Here is a 15,946-nt window from a genome sequence, read left to right as displayed (position 1 = left end):
TTCATCACAGTTCTGAATGCAACGCTTTGCCCTCTCCTCGACGGCCAGAAAGATAAATTGCACGCCTGTTCTCGTCAGGCTACCGTTCTCTAGATCCAATGCATTCCTATTTATAAAAGCAGCTTTCCACGAGATGAATTCTTTTCTAAAGTTTAGCGGACTTAAACAATCACACTCATTTGTTCCCACCCCATACAAAACCCTGTTATTATTCTATTATTTGTACCAGCTCTTTTGTTGTCTAGTCCTAAAAGATCCTGAAATAAATCCCCAAAAGCCCGACACCTGCTCAAGAGGGATTGAAAAACCTCATTCCAGAACTAAACAGCGATGTGAGGGCTGTCGCCAGAGGCGTGTAGGTTAATGTAGTTTTCGTCAGAATGGAGGCCTGTCTAACTTATCAGAAAGGCCACAAGTGTAGAATCCTATTTGCATACGGTCAGGCGCTGCTACAGCATTGACAAAAATTAATGCGGCTAGGGATGGTGCCAGAAAGCCCCAGGGAAAGCTTGCTCAATACCTAGAATTTCTAATTTTTATATTTTCGCTCGAGAAGAGAACCCCGTCAGATTATCAAATATCGTAATCTAAATGACCTCTTAAAGAAAAGAACTGTCTGCATTCGTTGGAAGTGTAAGGAAAATAAGTAAATTAAATTGTCGCAACATCTATGAGAGGCTGTATTGCGGTGAGACTTGGTTAAGACGCTGGCATAATTCTCTCGCATGCATCTAATAAGCTATTACCATTCACATTTAAAACTGCTCCAAAGAAAACACTTAATTTCCAACGGGACCTCCGACGAGCTGCATAATATAAAAAACGTCACAGTGCAAAATGCCAGTTAAGTACATACCAGGGAACAAAATGACCGCCTGAAAAGACAACCGAATGACGTAGAGTTGTACATTATCGCGGTGAGCTTCTGTACTGTTCAGGAATTGCATGCTTAAAGCTTCGCTAAGAAGCACTCCAGATCGTATTCTCTTTCCGGAGATGTTTCAATTGGCACACGTTGAGCACTTCGTTTAGGCGCCATTTTGCGAAACTCACACATTAACGGGGCTTGCTTTACGTTTGCACGGCTAGTCTCTGAAAAAGAAATTTCTTTCTTTATTTATTTAGCTCTTTAATTACGGATGCTCTGGACAAGCTCTTGTCCAGGTTGTTGCGTGAGCTCCAAGCCTTTTACAGATGGGGCTTGTAGACTTTAAAAGTGGGATGTAAAAAAATGAGTAGGTGCGCTGATAAGACAATCTTAGAAAAAGAATAGCCACAAAATGAACCTACGAAACAACCTTGATTGTATTTTTTTCCTCTATTCTTTTGACACAACGACCCCCGCTGTGTCCCTATAGTGGTCAGTGATAAATGGGCCCATCCACTACATGACCGATATTAGAAAAATGAATAACTAACTAATACTAATTTATCCTTCGAGTGCAATGGCTAACCAGTTTTGACCAGAATAGTTTTTAACCCTCCAGTAGCCCTTTTCTCAGCATTGATATTTCTCATTTAAAATTTTTCACTTTCAAATATTTTCATTTGGAAAGTAGTGGCTAAATTCTTATCAGATTCGCCCAGTTTTCTTTTTCTTCTTCGTTTCAGTGAGATGACCTTGTTTCTTTCGGAATCTATTTCCTGTGACAGTGTTCAATAATGTTCACTCATTCTCTCGCACGGTCTCTAAGGCCTCGCCGTTATGGTCAAGCATGGTCTGTAACCTACCAACACTTGAAAAAGCACAGAAAACTACAAAGCGCTGGTCACACTTAGAATCTCACCGCCTGCGTATCGATTTGGAGAGAAACGCTTGCATATCGTTTTCTACATATATAAGGACAAAGAAAGCACACCAAGCACAATAAATGCGATGTCAATAAGCACTGAAATGCAGTGGGTCGAGTAACCAAAGGGCAAATGTGAAACTTTTTATAAGCAAAGAATAGTCTTAGAAGCTACCACGGGTGCACTCGGTGGACACCTGAACCACACTGTGAGGGAAGAGATGAAGAGAAGGTGAAAATAGGCAGGGAGTTTACCTCAATCTATCTATAAAATATAGGCCAAGCGAAGTAATCTATCTAGTACTAATCCTTCGTGAATTTGATGAAGCTTCGCCACAGTAACGTTCTGCTTAACAGAAAAGCAAGAGTCTCTGTTCCAAAGTGCAAATTTACTTTTTTGTCACCAGAGTAGCCATACAAGCTGTCATGTGTACACTCGGTGGATACCTGAAAAAAACCGTGAGGAAAGCGATGAATAGGAGGTGAAAAGGGGCGAAAAGTTCGCCTGAATCTATCATATATGAACCAAACGAAGCGGCCTATCCAGTACTACTCCTTCGTGAATTTGATAAAGCTTCGCCACAATAACGTTCTGCCTAACAGAAAAGCAAGAGTCTCAGTACGAAAGTGCAAATGTGCAACTTTCTATCAGCAGAGTAGCCGTAGAAGCTGTGACGTGTACTTACGGCGGACACCTGAACCACACTGTGAGGGAAGAGATGAAGAGGAAGTGAAAGGAGGCAGAGAAATAGGCGCCGCAGTCATGTGGTCCGAACTGGTTTTGAGCAGAGCAGGCTGTGTAACACCCACTGTTATCACGCAGCACGCTGGAATTATGCCTCCTCTCCGTCGAAATGCGGCCGCAGCAAAATAAGGTGGCGATGGCAGATAAAACAAGAAATCCTTGGAGCTTGACCAGTGGTTAAAGAACATTGTACCTGTGCGCTACCCGACCGTCGTCGTCCTGTTCGTGATCGTTGCAGTGCAATATGAGCATTCTTCCTGGGACATGTCCCGCATCCGTACAGCTCGTTTCTTTGCTTGCCCTGACTTGTATATGCCCCGCCCGGTATAATTGCCTTCTTATAGGTGGCAATCGCTCCTTATTATTTTTATTGCGAAAGCATTAAGTTACTCGTATGCATGCCACACGGTGTTAATTGGACGATTTCCTGTTCACTGCGCGATCCGACATGCGTGATGATAATACGCAGCTTTCCATCTCATGGCATGGAGGTCATGGAAGTGTGACAAAAGTTACGGGAGATCAGACGTATTTGATGCGACGATTCAATGAAAGCATTTGGCTTCACCCTGAACGATTACTTTGATTCTTGTACTCTAACTTATGCTTATGCTCAAAGCTGAGACTTTATATACATGATGGAATTTATCTAGAGGGTATTGGTGGGCGAAAGTGGACCGAAGGTGGGACGATATGGGTGGGCAGCCCACTAGCTAGCGGGGTGATGAGGTGACTGATAGGTGGTGCTCCTGGAGGGTGAGGTGGAGGCTTCCCATTAGCAGACGTCATATTACGGGGGAGGGGGGGGCCATTGTTGATATCAAAGAGCCAGTACGAAACTTTTTGCAATAGAACCATGCTAGAGGTTCCATGGCGAGCCGCTGTTAAGCAGTATCTGTTTCTGTTGTCTACAAGCTGAACACCGATCCGGGTAAGTGGTGGGAATTAATTAATTAATTAATTAATTAATTAATGAAAATATGAAAGCGTGTTTAAACCAAACTGTTGGTTAATTCAGATCATTTTTATTCTCTTTTCATCACCGAAGAAACACACACGGCTATAATATGAAACGCTGGCGTCAAAACGTTTGAAAGGCTTCTTTCAACGCTGACGCGAAAGCGCGTCCAAGCGCTGGCAGACATCGAGCTCTTGCAGTTTTAAAAAGTATTTGAGAGCGTTGAAATGCGGCGAAAGTGCACATGCCGCAAAACTGGCCAGATCCACAGCTCTAAGACTTAGAAACTTGAACCGCTGAATAAAATCCCAAGGCTGATACGTGTGTGCGTGTATGCATAAAAGAATTCACGTAAAAAGCTGTTTATAGCGCACAGGGTAGATTCGAGAAAGTTATTCTGTTTTATGGTTGTTTTAAGGTATCTGCAGACAACCCTCTGTAATTGCGTGTTTTGACTCACAGGTAGCAAAAACTAGTCCCGATTTAATTTACATATATAAAAATCGCAAAGATTGTGACGTAAAGTTTGATTAACGGGAATTCTTATTCTGACGGCAAAACGAGCTTTTCTTCGTTTCTTATAATGAAAGCTGCTGTTTCCTAGGAGCTATAAAATCCAAACGATAATATGAACATGGTTATTTAGCTAAGACGTATTACAGAAGTATGCAGCTCAGTCGGTTCCTTGCTTTTACGCTGTTAATTTCCACTTTTTCCTTTTACTCTTCTAGGAGAAGGATCACAACATCCAGATCCATTACGCAGTCAAACACAAGACCTTCAACCAGCTTGCTCCGTCCAGCCTCCCTAACGCTTCTGACCACTCGTCCTTACCCTACTGCTGCACGAAGGTAGACTGAAGGATCCCGTGTGTTATTTTTTTTAGTATACTTCCTTTCTACCCCTTTGACTTCGCCCTCGAGCATTTCTTGTCACACGCCACTCAACTCTGAGGCCTAATTTGTTATCCCTGTTTCTCTCTCTGTTCGATTACATGGCTAGCGAGTTTATGTTGCGTTTCGTTTCATGCAAGTTTCCTCTCTTGGTTGCCATGCACAGACCCAATAAGAGGAGATAGACCACAAGCTCTGTTAGACCAAGCGAGTTTGTAAAGTCTATATATGAGGTTTCCTTTCTCTTTTTAGAGTTCTAATGAACATTATAAGAGACCCGCCCAGACGCTTCCAACATGTTTTGCGTTCCTTGTTTGCTTTTAACTTGCTCTACATCTTCACATATTGCGCGATTATCTTCCTCTGATTCCTAACTACGAATGCTGGCCACATCCAACTCGAAAAAATTCAGGGGGGGGGGGGCACTTTGTTGACCTAAAGTGCGGTGAGGCGAAAGCCTTAAGCGCGGTGTTGCTGCTTGTGTCACGGATGGGTGGTTAAGATGTTAAGCTTCGCCTCTAAGAGCGGAACGCGACAGCGTCTTGCAACGCTGCCAGGGAGTCCACAGAACGTCATCACCCGTTCGGTTCTATGCCTTGCTCGTCGGTAAATTGGTTTTTGAGAAAAGGAACTGTATCTGTCCCTCATATCTCGGTGAACACCTGAACCTCGCCGTAACAAGAAGGGAGGAAGATGGGAGTGAACGAAGACACCCTATTCACTAGACGCGCCTTTGTTCATTCCAAACCATCGAGCTGGCATGGTGAAGTGGTAGAGTGCTCGCCTCGCACTCCGGACACCGGGGTTTGATTCCCGAGCTCGGCCAATTTCCTACTCGGTTTTATTTATTTATCTGGTCTGACCAGAAAGGTTAATTAGGGTAATTGGTTAAGTAAGCAATTAACTAAACTCAGTACCACTTACTTGGAGCATCACTAAACGATCCCTTTAATTGGTTCCATGGTTAGTAGCCAAACTACCCTAGCCGCCGCGGTGGCTCAGCGGTTATGGTGCTCGGCTGCTGACCCAAAAGACGCGGGTTCGATCCCGGCCGCGGCGGCTGGAATTTCTTTGGAGGAGAAATTCTAGAGGCCCGTGTACTGTGCGATGTCAGTGCACGTTAAAGAACCCCAGGTGGTCGAAATTTCCGGAGCCCTCCACTACGGCGTCTCTCATAGCCTTAGTCGCTTTGGGACGTTAAACCCCATAAACCAAACCAAACAATTGGCCCCGTTTGAAATTCGCGCACTGTGACGTCACGACCGTTTCGACCAATTGAAAAGCGTGACATTTCTGTCGACAACCCCTGCTTACAACGATGAGGCATTAAAGGTTTCCGCCTTAATATAAGGGCAACCACAATTTCAGCCCTTACTAACGGCACTCTTTACCTACCTAACTACAGTGACGGCTTATGGCACACGAGTGAGCGTGGCACGCCTGCAAAGATGGCAGCCTTATCGTGCGTCTGTGTGATTCCTGCCGTGTTTTCTCACTTGTGGATGGTCGACCTGCAGAATGCCTTTTTCTGCCGCCTCGTTTCGCTGTTCCGGAAAGCGCTGCTCCTTCCCTTTGGCGTTGTCCAACGGCCGGCTTCGATGGCCCCCTTTGTGCGGCTGCAATCCCATTTTCTTTTCCCCGAAGGTGCTGGACTGTTTTCCCACCCCATTCGGCTTCAAACGGTCCATTTGTTCCATCGGGTTGCTTTCATTTCTTTTTCTCTTTTTCATCCCAAACAGATCGAAAGAAAACAAAGCCCCGGTCAACAGCAAAACGCTCTTCGTGTTCTTCCGACGGTTTGTTTTTATTCGACGCACGAAGAAAGACCTCACCGGCCCCCTTTCTCCACTCAGCAGTTTTCTCCCTCGCAAGCTCAGCACGGGTCCCAGCACAAAGTGATATTGTTTTTTACCTAGTTTTGTTTTTCCTACGCACAGGAACTTTGAGGTGAGGCTAATAAGAAAATGGCGCGGTCCTTGTTTTTTCTATTAGGGAAAAAAACTAAAGCGGGGCTCACTTAAAGCCAGTCGCACGCCTGAGGTGCCTCATGACCGTCTTTGAGCGCTGCGATCTCAAAAGTTTTCGTATCGTGTACTGGGCTTTTCACCACTTGTGCCTTCTGCTTTTTTTCTTAGTTATCTTCCTTCGGCGACGTGTTGTTTCCAGCCTAGCTTATTTGTTTGGTTCTTCATTGTGGTGCATCTGGATTTCACCCCGGACAAAAGCCACGAGACGGGCGCATGTTTTTATGCACCTTACCTCCTTGGACCCGGTGTCGATGGTGGCGACATGCGTGTAGCCGCCAACTACCGATAAAGCCCTTCTGTGGAGGCCCATGCGCATTACCCAGACTTGCAGTGAAGACACCATATCCCCGCAAACTTGTTAATCTCATCCACCCACCTAACTTTCTGCCACCCCTGCTACGCTTGCCTTTTCCTATAATTCACTCCGTTACCCTTAAGGACCAGCGATTATCTTGCATTCGCTTTGCATACCCTACCCAGGCCCATTTCTTCCTTGTGATTTCCACTAGAATGTCATTAACCTGTGTTTGTTCCTTCACCCACTCTGCCCGCTTCCGCTGTCTTAACGTCACACCTGTCATTCTTCTTTCCACAGCTCGCTGCGTTGTCCTTAAATTAAGCTGAGCCCTTTTCGTTAGCCTCCACGTTTCTTCCCCGTAAGTGATTGCCAGTAAGATTTTGCCTTGAGAATATTGGTAAACTACCATTCATGATCTGAGTACTTTCTGATTTGCACGTCCTTTAGGTTTCCTGTGCTCCTCAAGGCTCACAGTTTCTTTATTTTACACTCATCCTTTATGATTCACAAGTCCCTAAGTTGTCGCATGTCTCTTTTAATTCACATCCTCCTGATAGTTCACGTATCCATTATGGGTGACGCCATTATGCGTGAGTTCTTGCTTTCGACATACTACGATGCTAGCGCAATTTTTCAGAAAGAAAATCGCTCCGAGAGCTTTTGTTGTACAATGGATCGTCGAAAAGGGTATTCTTTAGCCACGTTTGAACAGCGAAGAGAGCTTGTTACATTTGAGCAACGCCCTCAGATATCGAACAAGCCCCGAATTTTGATTCAGTTCGCTGGGTCCGTTATCGTTGCCTCTGGGGTGTTCGCTGGCAATTCTTCTGCAAGTGGTCTGCGTTTCTTCAGGCGTGCTTTTTCAACGTTTCTGATTCCTTTACGTACGTCTCCACACATACATATTTCCCCACGAAATTATCGCAAATTCTTCCATTAACGCTCTATAGACTAAGCCTTCTACAAAGAACCCGCACCCTTCCTTCTTGCGATATTGGGACGGAGCCGCTTGCACCCCTTGCGAAAGATTACGCCAAAGGTCACGGACAGCCACGCCGCATCCATCAAAGTCGAAACTGCCCAAGTTCTTTTTTTCCCTGCCGGAGACGTTCATTCAAATCTGATTGCTTTTATAAACAGCGGGGGCAACGCTGGTGGTGTTGCTCAAATTTTTATGCCGTTGTAGATCGAACTTACATGAACCCTTGATCACTAATGCTTTGCTCGGAGCTCTCCTTCGACGTCATCTGCGCGTGCATGGTAGTCGCACGGGAATAAACTGAGGAACTCCTCAGTTGCATCGCTTCTTCGCCGTCGTTTGACGGCAGGTCATGCCTTGAAAGATTAACGAGGGCCAACCGCAGGCAAAAACCAAAACAAGAAACGAAAGCAAACATGAGAAAAGTGGCCTCAAGTCTATACACAAGAAAGAAACTAAGTCCTGATGGCTGTGAAAGTGCTCTCCCGCCTTCTACAAACTGTACGCTTCACATCGGGCCTTTTTAACCCTTTGTGCCTTTCATCGGCCGTTTCTGAACGCACGCTGCATTACAAATAAAATCGCCGGCAGGCAAAGCGATAGCAACTTGAGTGTGGAGTTCCAGGTTTTTTTGCCATCTGAGAATAGAAAGTGCGAAGTGAGGTCGGGGGCCAGCGCTTAACCTTGGCGTCGTTCACAAAAGAAGGTAGCCTTTCACGATAACGGGCCTCAAAGTGGACCTTGCTACTTTGGCCTTTCAATTTCATCAAGGTCAAAAAATGTGCTTCTTTCTTCTTTCGGGGCCTTTTCAAACCTTTTGATCTCCTCTTAGCTCAGGCCATCAAGTTCGACGGTTGTTTCTTGACGTGAGCCATGCTATTCAAGCTGAGAGAGCCACAACCACGAAACCGTAGCTGCTACTGGTGAATCAACGAAAAATAAAAATAAAAGTGGCTGTATAGTGCTCATGTGCTGCTTCCTTTTGAATCCTCCCACGTCTCTTTTTATTGCATCCCCGGTCTGGGCATGTTTTTTTTTTTTTATCTCCAGTGCGTTTGTCATCATCTTTTGTCTCAAACATTCCTGTGTGCTGCCATTGCTTAGCACAGTGGTTCTCACATGTTCCTATTATAAAAAGAAGAAAAGAAAGTGGATAGAAATGATAGAAAAGGGCAGGTTTTCCGCAGGAGTTTCCGGTTGTATATACTGCTGCCTTTGACGCAAAAAAAGATATAATAACATGGAAAGTAGGAGCAAAAAATTAGGGGCGATCAATGGGACTGATGCGAAGGAAATGCAATAGCATGGTTCCTTCACTTGGTGGTCAACTCCATTTCTAATCCTTTGCCAATTATGCGTTCAATGCCTTTCACTCGTTAAATCTATTTCAATTCTCTTCGAAACTCAACTACGCAAGTAGGCAAAACGTATCCCATTCATAGATCGAGGCGAGTCCTCATGCCGCTACCAGCGCAGTGGCGCAGCGGTTACGCATTGAATCACTGCAATGGCACGCGACTGTTTCAAACACAGCCACCGGTAGGGCTTGCGAGGCAGAGGTTACTCTTCCCGAGCAATACTAGAACGAGTAGCTCCCGCAAGCTTCACTTCTAGAGATAGCTCTTCGGGAAGCTGTGTATTTTGCACATATATAGGCCTGCTGTTGTCTGTCATTTTCTCCTCAGTCATTTTAATTAATCTGTGTCATTCTTCGTGTGATGTCTCTCTCCTCTCCCCTGCAGGTGAATGGGGAAAGGAAGAGGAGCCAGTGGTCAGGTGCCGAGCTGATGGGTGACAGGTGGAGAGAGGCACATCTTTCTAAACACCGCCTAGCAGAAGGAAGCATCGCACAGACGCCAATGCCGGCGGACACTTCTCGCCATTATGGCCCTCCTAAAATGAAGTGCAAGACGATGAAGGGGCACAAGAAAAAAACATACCAATGGTTCGACTCTGCTGAACCGCATTTTCACGTAGCGAAAGCAGAGCGCATAGCTCCGGTTTATGTACCCCATACCCTGGCGTCACAACTGTAAATTGAATTGCGTGACACCACGCGATCACCGCGCAGCTTCTACCGCCCTCTACCGACCACTTTAAAGGTCAAGGTCAAAGGTCAAATGATACAGCACCAAGGTGGACCACACATGGTAAGGCAGATATGCAACCGTTACTCATCTCACCGGCAACCACGCCCACCAACCCCACCCACCAGACCAACCGCACCCACCAATCCAGCTGTACGGAACCACGGGACAGTGGCAGCAGACCAAAATATGCCAACAAGATTGACGCGCCTACAGGCCAGACCAAGGTGAAGGCACCTTCCAGCCAGCTGTTAGTGGGTCCCCTGCTTTTCTCTTAAGGCGGGGCTAGGAACAAACAGTGCTTGACAGGGTTACCACTTTGTTGGCTCATTTCCCCGATCCCTGAAGTTCAACCCAATCAATTGCGCTGCGGCGACCACGCCTCTCCCTCTTTCAGAAAGAAAGACACACAACGACACAAAAACATGCACGACCAAGGGTCTCACTGACATCGAACCCAACCGACTGCATCACATCAACCACTAACTCCGGTGAGGCGCTTTAAGCTAGGACACTCTGCGTCCCTGTTACACCCGCTTTTGCACGTAGTTTTCAATGTGGCTTGCGTATTATTTGTTAGCGGTCCGCAAATACCTTCAAAGCACCACGTTTTCTTTGATGAATTGAGGCCCAGAGCGGCAACGCATAACACTGCGCATAGCATAATGCTCCACCAGGGACACTGCACAGAGATAAAAGTAGGTTTGGTTTGGTTTGGTTTGGTTTGGTTTGGTTTGGTTTGGTTTGGTTTGGTTTGGTTTGGTTTGGTTTGGTTTGGTTTGGTTTGGTTTGGTTTGGTTTGGTTTGGTTTGGTTTATGGGGTTTAACGTCCCAAAGCGACTCAGACTATGAGGGATGCCGCAGTGGAGGGCTCCGGAAATTTCGACCACCTGGGGTTATTTAACGTGCACTGACATCGCACAGTACACGGGCCTCTAGCATTTCGCCTCCATCGAAATTCACCCGCCGTTGCCGGGATCGAACCCGCGTCTTTCGGGTCAGCAGCCGAGCACCATAACCACTGAGCCACCGCGGCGGCTCAGTGGTTATAAAAGTAGAGTGCTTGGTTTTGTTCTCGAGGCGCGCCTCCTGGACGAGTGCTGACTTTGAGAATGATTACTCCAGAGCGTTTCTTCATGAGTATCTTTTCTTAGCGTCATTTTCACTTGAGTCTTCGGTTTGCGTGCCTATCCAAGTATTGTAATTATGCTAGAGTACCGCGAAGCCCTGTAAATCCAACGAAGATGCCAGGGGTAAGTTTGCCACACACGTTGTCACAGGTGTCATCCTTCACATCGTGATGGCCAAGTCGGCTTCATAACGACGGCGCTTCCTTACTTTGAGGAAACCTTGGCCAATTTATGTTCCAGTGAACTGCAGTGAACTCTGCTGAGCAAATACTGGAGCTGTACTGCTTCAGCTAATTTCGTCAAATCATCATTCCACCTGATTTGCCGTCTCAGACTAGTTGACGCTGTGGCCCTGCTCCTTGACGGATGAAGTAAGTTTCATTCCCTAGCATCTTTTCTCGCATTAGATCGTAGTACCTTGTTTTATTTTAACATTTCCAATACCTGCAGCCTCTTCAATTACAATGACAGTGAAGGAATCCATTTAACTACATGGGATAAGGGCGGGACCCACAAATAAAAAGGATGCCTGAAAGTAAGACGAAAAAAATGGCATGCATAAGGCGAAAAAAATAATCGAAGGATGCTGGATACGTGAGCTGAAACCTGCCTGAGAAGAGACCACCCAAGTATTTCCCCTTTCCAAGTGCACGGAAAAGAAGCAAGCCTGTGAGCCTTACTTGCGGTTGAAGCGAAGATCTTTCCTCGGCGTCCTAACCCAACGCAACCACGAGACCGGTTGGCAAGCCTTCGTCAAATGGAGAAGTCTCGCCGCTATGGTTATCGAGACTGTCGGACCCCCTGGATGCGACGACAAGCGGTAAAAGGATTCAATTTCCCTTCCCTTTGCAGTACGCTTTGCCGTTCCTGATCTCTTCATTCTATTCACTCTTTATGTTTTCTTTCTTTCGCTATGATTCTCCCGTAAGAAAGAGCAGTAAAATCGAGCGCTCCGCGAATACAAGCGAAAACGATGTCAAACACAGAGAAGCACGAAGACGAAGAAAACGAGTACGCGTGGCTTCGAAGATAATGGAATGAAAGCCTCCGCAGCCTCTTGCAGTCCGCGCCTATGCCTTCCACTCCACTAGAGAGAAATCGGAACGACAGCTGCGTAAACCTCGGCTGATATAAACCGCGAAGGACGGAAGGAGGACGCCGGAGTGTTTTGGAGGAGGAAATAAAAGCGCGGTATATGCCAGAGTGGCGCTTACGCGAGCGGACGCAGTCTCGGTCCTGCCATTGTTTTCGTATTCCATATCGGCGCGTGCCGGCCGGCCTTCGAAACCGTTTACGACGTCTCGCGTTTAGATTCACAAAAGCAATGCGCAGGAAGCAGTTTTTCTTGGTGTTGAAATCACAATAACGCAGGGAGAATGACTATACTAGTTAGCCGCAATCGACTAACCTTCATAGTAATTCTGCCAAAAATCATAAGATTTCGAACCGTAAATAATTTCGTCGAAAATACAGCTCTAAATGAACAAGGAGCCAACACACCCATCACTGTTAAACACGCAAAACAATGCGGTGTTTACACAAAGTGATTGTACTGCAACGTGATGGCTTGAAAGGCGAAAGTTCTTTTAGTGTGAGAGCACTATTTAACTCGGTTCCAGCCAAAAATATTTCGCGAATCCTCGTAGTAACTCGGGTAAGCTCGGATAAGTTGGGAGCAGCGTCGCAAAAGGGTGACCTTAAAGGGAAACTGCATAGGTTGTAGAAATCAACGAGATTAAGAGGGTCGGATGTGTGAAACATGCGGGTAAAGCATGCGAAGTCTTTTTGGGCTAGCGCTTTAAATAGTGAAGTAGTCACTGATTAAAATCCGGACGCCCTTCAAGCTTCTCCGCCGCGCAAAACGCCAAGTGGGGGGGGGGGGGTCATGATGACATCATCGAAGGTATCGGTATGCATTTCCAACGCGCAAACGCCTGCTTTAAAGGAAAAAAGCAACGCCACCGAAGGCAAACCCTGCCGAGAGTTGTTTGGCAGCGTCTAACCAGTCAGGGCAGGGTGTGGCTGACGACAGCTGTAATTGGAAATCATACATTCCGTGACGTCACGCTGAACTTTCTTGCACACCTCCAGTGCATTGAGCAGAAGCGCAAAATTTAATCGTTGATTACGACACTATTTCAAATGCTAGTGCAAAAACCCTTGGCGTGCTTTACCTACAGCCTATATAGATTTGAATCCTTGAATATCGCGAAATTCTCAGAAAAGTGCTGCAGTTGTCCTTTAAGGGTGACCTTATCACCCTCAAGGTCCCTAACTCGCGCAACTTTGAAGGAAGGGGTGCTTTCGCACGTGTAATCGTTTAAATACTTCAAAACACTATCACTTTATTGTGCCAGCTTCACTATAAATTCTTAGGTCTATTAGTTTTCCTGTTAGCTCCATGGAACTCACTATTTTTTTGAGCAGTTTGTAAACAAGAAATACTAAAACAAAGAGAAAAACTTAACAGGCCACGAACTTATAGTAATTCTTTCGATAATTTCAAAAGCGAATTAATGTTATGAACATAGTATTCAATAACGCAGTGAGTGCTCATAAGCATCCACCCTAGCTCAGCCACACGGCTAAGAAAGTTATGCAGCCTTCGCATAAACGACACAGTACAAGAAAAATTCGTCCTGGTCCGGGGGTCGAACACGGGATGTCGCTGTAAAACTTCGCATACAAGGAAGGCTGGCATATCCCAGTAGTTAAAAAACGACAGAAACGCTTCGGAAATATGCGAAAATGATTTGTCGTTTTTTTTTGTAATGACAGGCTTTTCATTCGTATTGTACTATTTTTCTATAACAGTGTAGTACTTTTATGTAGTATTTTTTTCTGTAGTTCCATCGCTACACAAGGGACAGAACCATAAAATAAAACCTCGTTATATGGAAACGATTTATAAAGAAATAATGCTTATAAAGAAGCAATGACGATTCTCCTTAGAAGCTCGTTCAACGTGGATTATAACGAAGCTACGGCTACAATGCAGTAATCGCCAGGCCCCTTCAACTTCGTTATAACGAGGTTCAACTGCACTACTGAAAATTCTGTTGTTACTGCAAGTTCATTGTCTAAAACATTACCAAAAATCTGTTGTGCTCTACAACAGGGTTGGAAGGGCGAAGCCGAATTGAACAACTCATTCAACTTATTTACTATTTGCGCATTTAGCTCGTTTATTCGCTAACCGGCAGTTGTCTAATGAGCACTAACATAATAAATGCAGGCTGAGTGTGTCATGCAGCTTTCCGGGAAAGTAGTCCTTTATCCAATGGCTGGCTGCTAACATTATACAGCTCGCCGAGTTGATTCTACAGCAGCGCAAGCAAAAAAAAAGCATTAAAAGCAGTACAAAGCTATCAGACTTCGCACAAGAGCGGAAGAGTGTGACCCAGTGGCCCGCCCGGCGATCCTCTGCAGCGAACGGAAGCAGTTCGCGAGCCGCCGCTCTCTTCATCGTCGCCGCCAAACACGACAAAAGAAGAAAAATGGCCGACGGAGTCAGGCGAACGAGAGCAGCGCCGCCTACCGTTAGCGCTGCGGCGTGAGACCACTCTGCGATATATCTCCTCAGCGCGGCGCTGCGGTGGCGCTGAGCTCGCGGCTCGGCACTGCGTTTCTTCCCCGCTCTCAGTCCCTTTTCATTTTTACTTTCTATCCTCTCCCCAATTGCAGCTAACGGGTAGCGTAGTGCTCGGTCGTACAGCCGTCGGCGTATTGCTCAGCAGGAGAGCAGCTGCTGCGAAGAGTGAGAACGTTGCGGTCGAGCTGTTTAGCGTTCGGTGCCGGTGTCGGTATAATCAATCCGAATATTCGGTCCCAAGTTCGCCATGTTATTTCTGAATTATCTGTGTGTTTGGTCCAATGTTCGGAGTGTACGGTGAGTCTCAGGAGAAATGTAACTGGCCTGGTAAGATGGCCTTACGTCAGAACGGGCCTACTTATGATGAGAAAATCGCCTGACTTCCACTCCGATCTGAAGCACCGCTCCTCCGTCGAGGGCGGCGATGCGAGAAGTGAAGACAAGAGCCAAGCAGCATAAAGGCTACCACTACGGGACGTTCCAGCCTTCGCCAACTCTGCCTTACACCCTACACACTTTATTTGATTCTTTTTTTCTCTCGCTTGTCTTCTCCTACTAACGCACTTCTACATTAGACGGTTTTTCGCTCCAAAGCCCCACTGCAGCGCTGATAAGCTTTGCAGCTGCGCTGAAAGCAGCGAGCTTTGCCGAAACGAGGGAACAGGGCACGATGGAAACAACGAACAGCTCTTGAAAGCGAAGTTAAAAAAAAAAGAAAAGGGACATTTCCAATTTACCCAGAACAATCGTACTGCGCTGGCCCTCCACTGTGGCTGTCGTCTTTATCGTAGTGCAAAACAAACCAACTGCAAACTAGCACCACCTTTACCGGAGCGTAAGCCTAACTCGCTTTTATTAAGGAGATGAAAAGAGTTCTGGAGGCTTCTCAACAAGCGCCGGAGTTGGTGCATTACCTAGCACGCTTCTTTGATCTCTGTGAAAAACATTTCGGACATTGTCAAAGCATATAAACGTCGAAAGCTTTTGTTTCGTTTCTTTTCCTTCAAGCAGCACGGCGATTTTATGGATTTCATAATGGCGCTGCTTTTGAAACGCATTTTTTTCTTTAGTTCCAGTAGCGCTTGCTGTCTCCACGTTCGTGGTTATAGGGACAGGATGCATCTTGCATATCCACTTCATGTTATGCACGGTTATCGGGCATCTGGAAAATATGGAGCCCAGGATATGCGGTTTCGGTTTCTCATACAATAAACGACGACTGTAAGTATGGCTGATCGAAATGTCTTACCATGCTCGCTTGTTTTACATCTCAGAACACATCCATCATCACACACCTATAATTTTTGTAAAACATCTCAGCCGCCGCTTTCAGCAGCTGTTAATCTTAATACCATTAATTATTTCTTGAGGACAATCAAAAGCAGTAATATTCTTTTTTAGTACTTTTTGTCTAGCACTCCAGGCACAAGGACACGCTCAAAGTGCC

The 15,946-nt window shown here is 45.9% G+C and overlaps 1 protein-coding gene across 1 annotated transcript in view; it reads right to left on the bottom strand.

The window, feature by feature from the left end:
* LOC149348158 (glutamate receptor ionotropic, NMDA 2B-like) overlaps window positions 1-15,946 on the bottom strand; it is a 210,749-nt gene that overhangs the window by 147,051 nt on the left and 47,752 nt on the right. The window lies entirely within an intron of this gene.

This window comes from Amblyomma mixtum, chromosome 4 (assembly GCF_055824585.1).
Source record: "Amblyomma mixtum isolate Tamu chromosome 4, ASM5582458v1, whole genome shotgun sequence".
Lineage (NCBI taxonomy): Eukaryota > Metazoa > Arthropoda > Arachnida > Ixodida > Ixodidae > Amblyomma > Amblyomma mixtum.
Note: the sequence above shows the minus strand (reverse complement) of the source record. Positions and strands in the feature narration are given on the sequence as shown.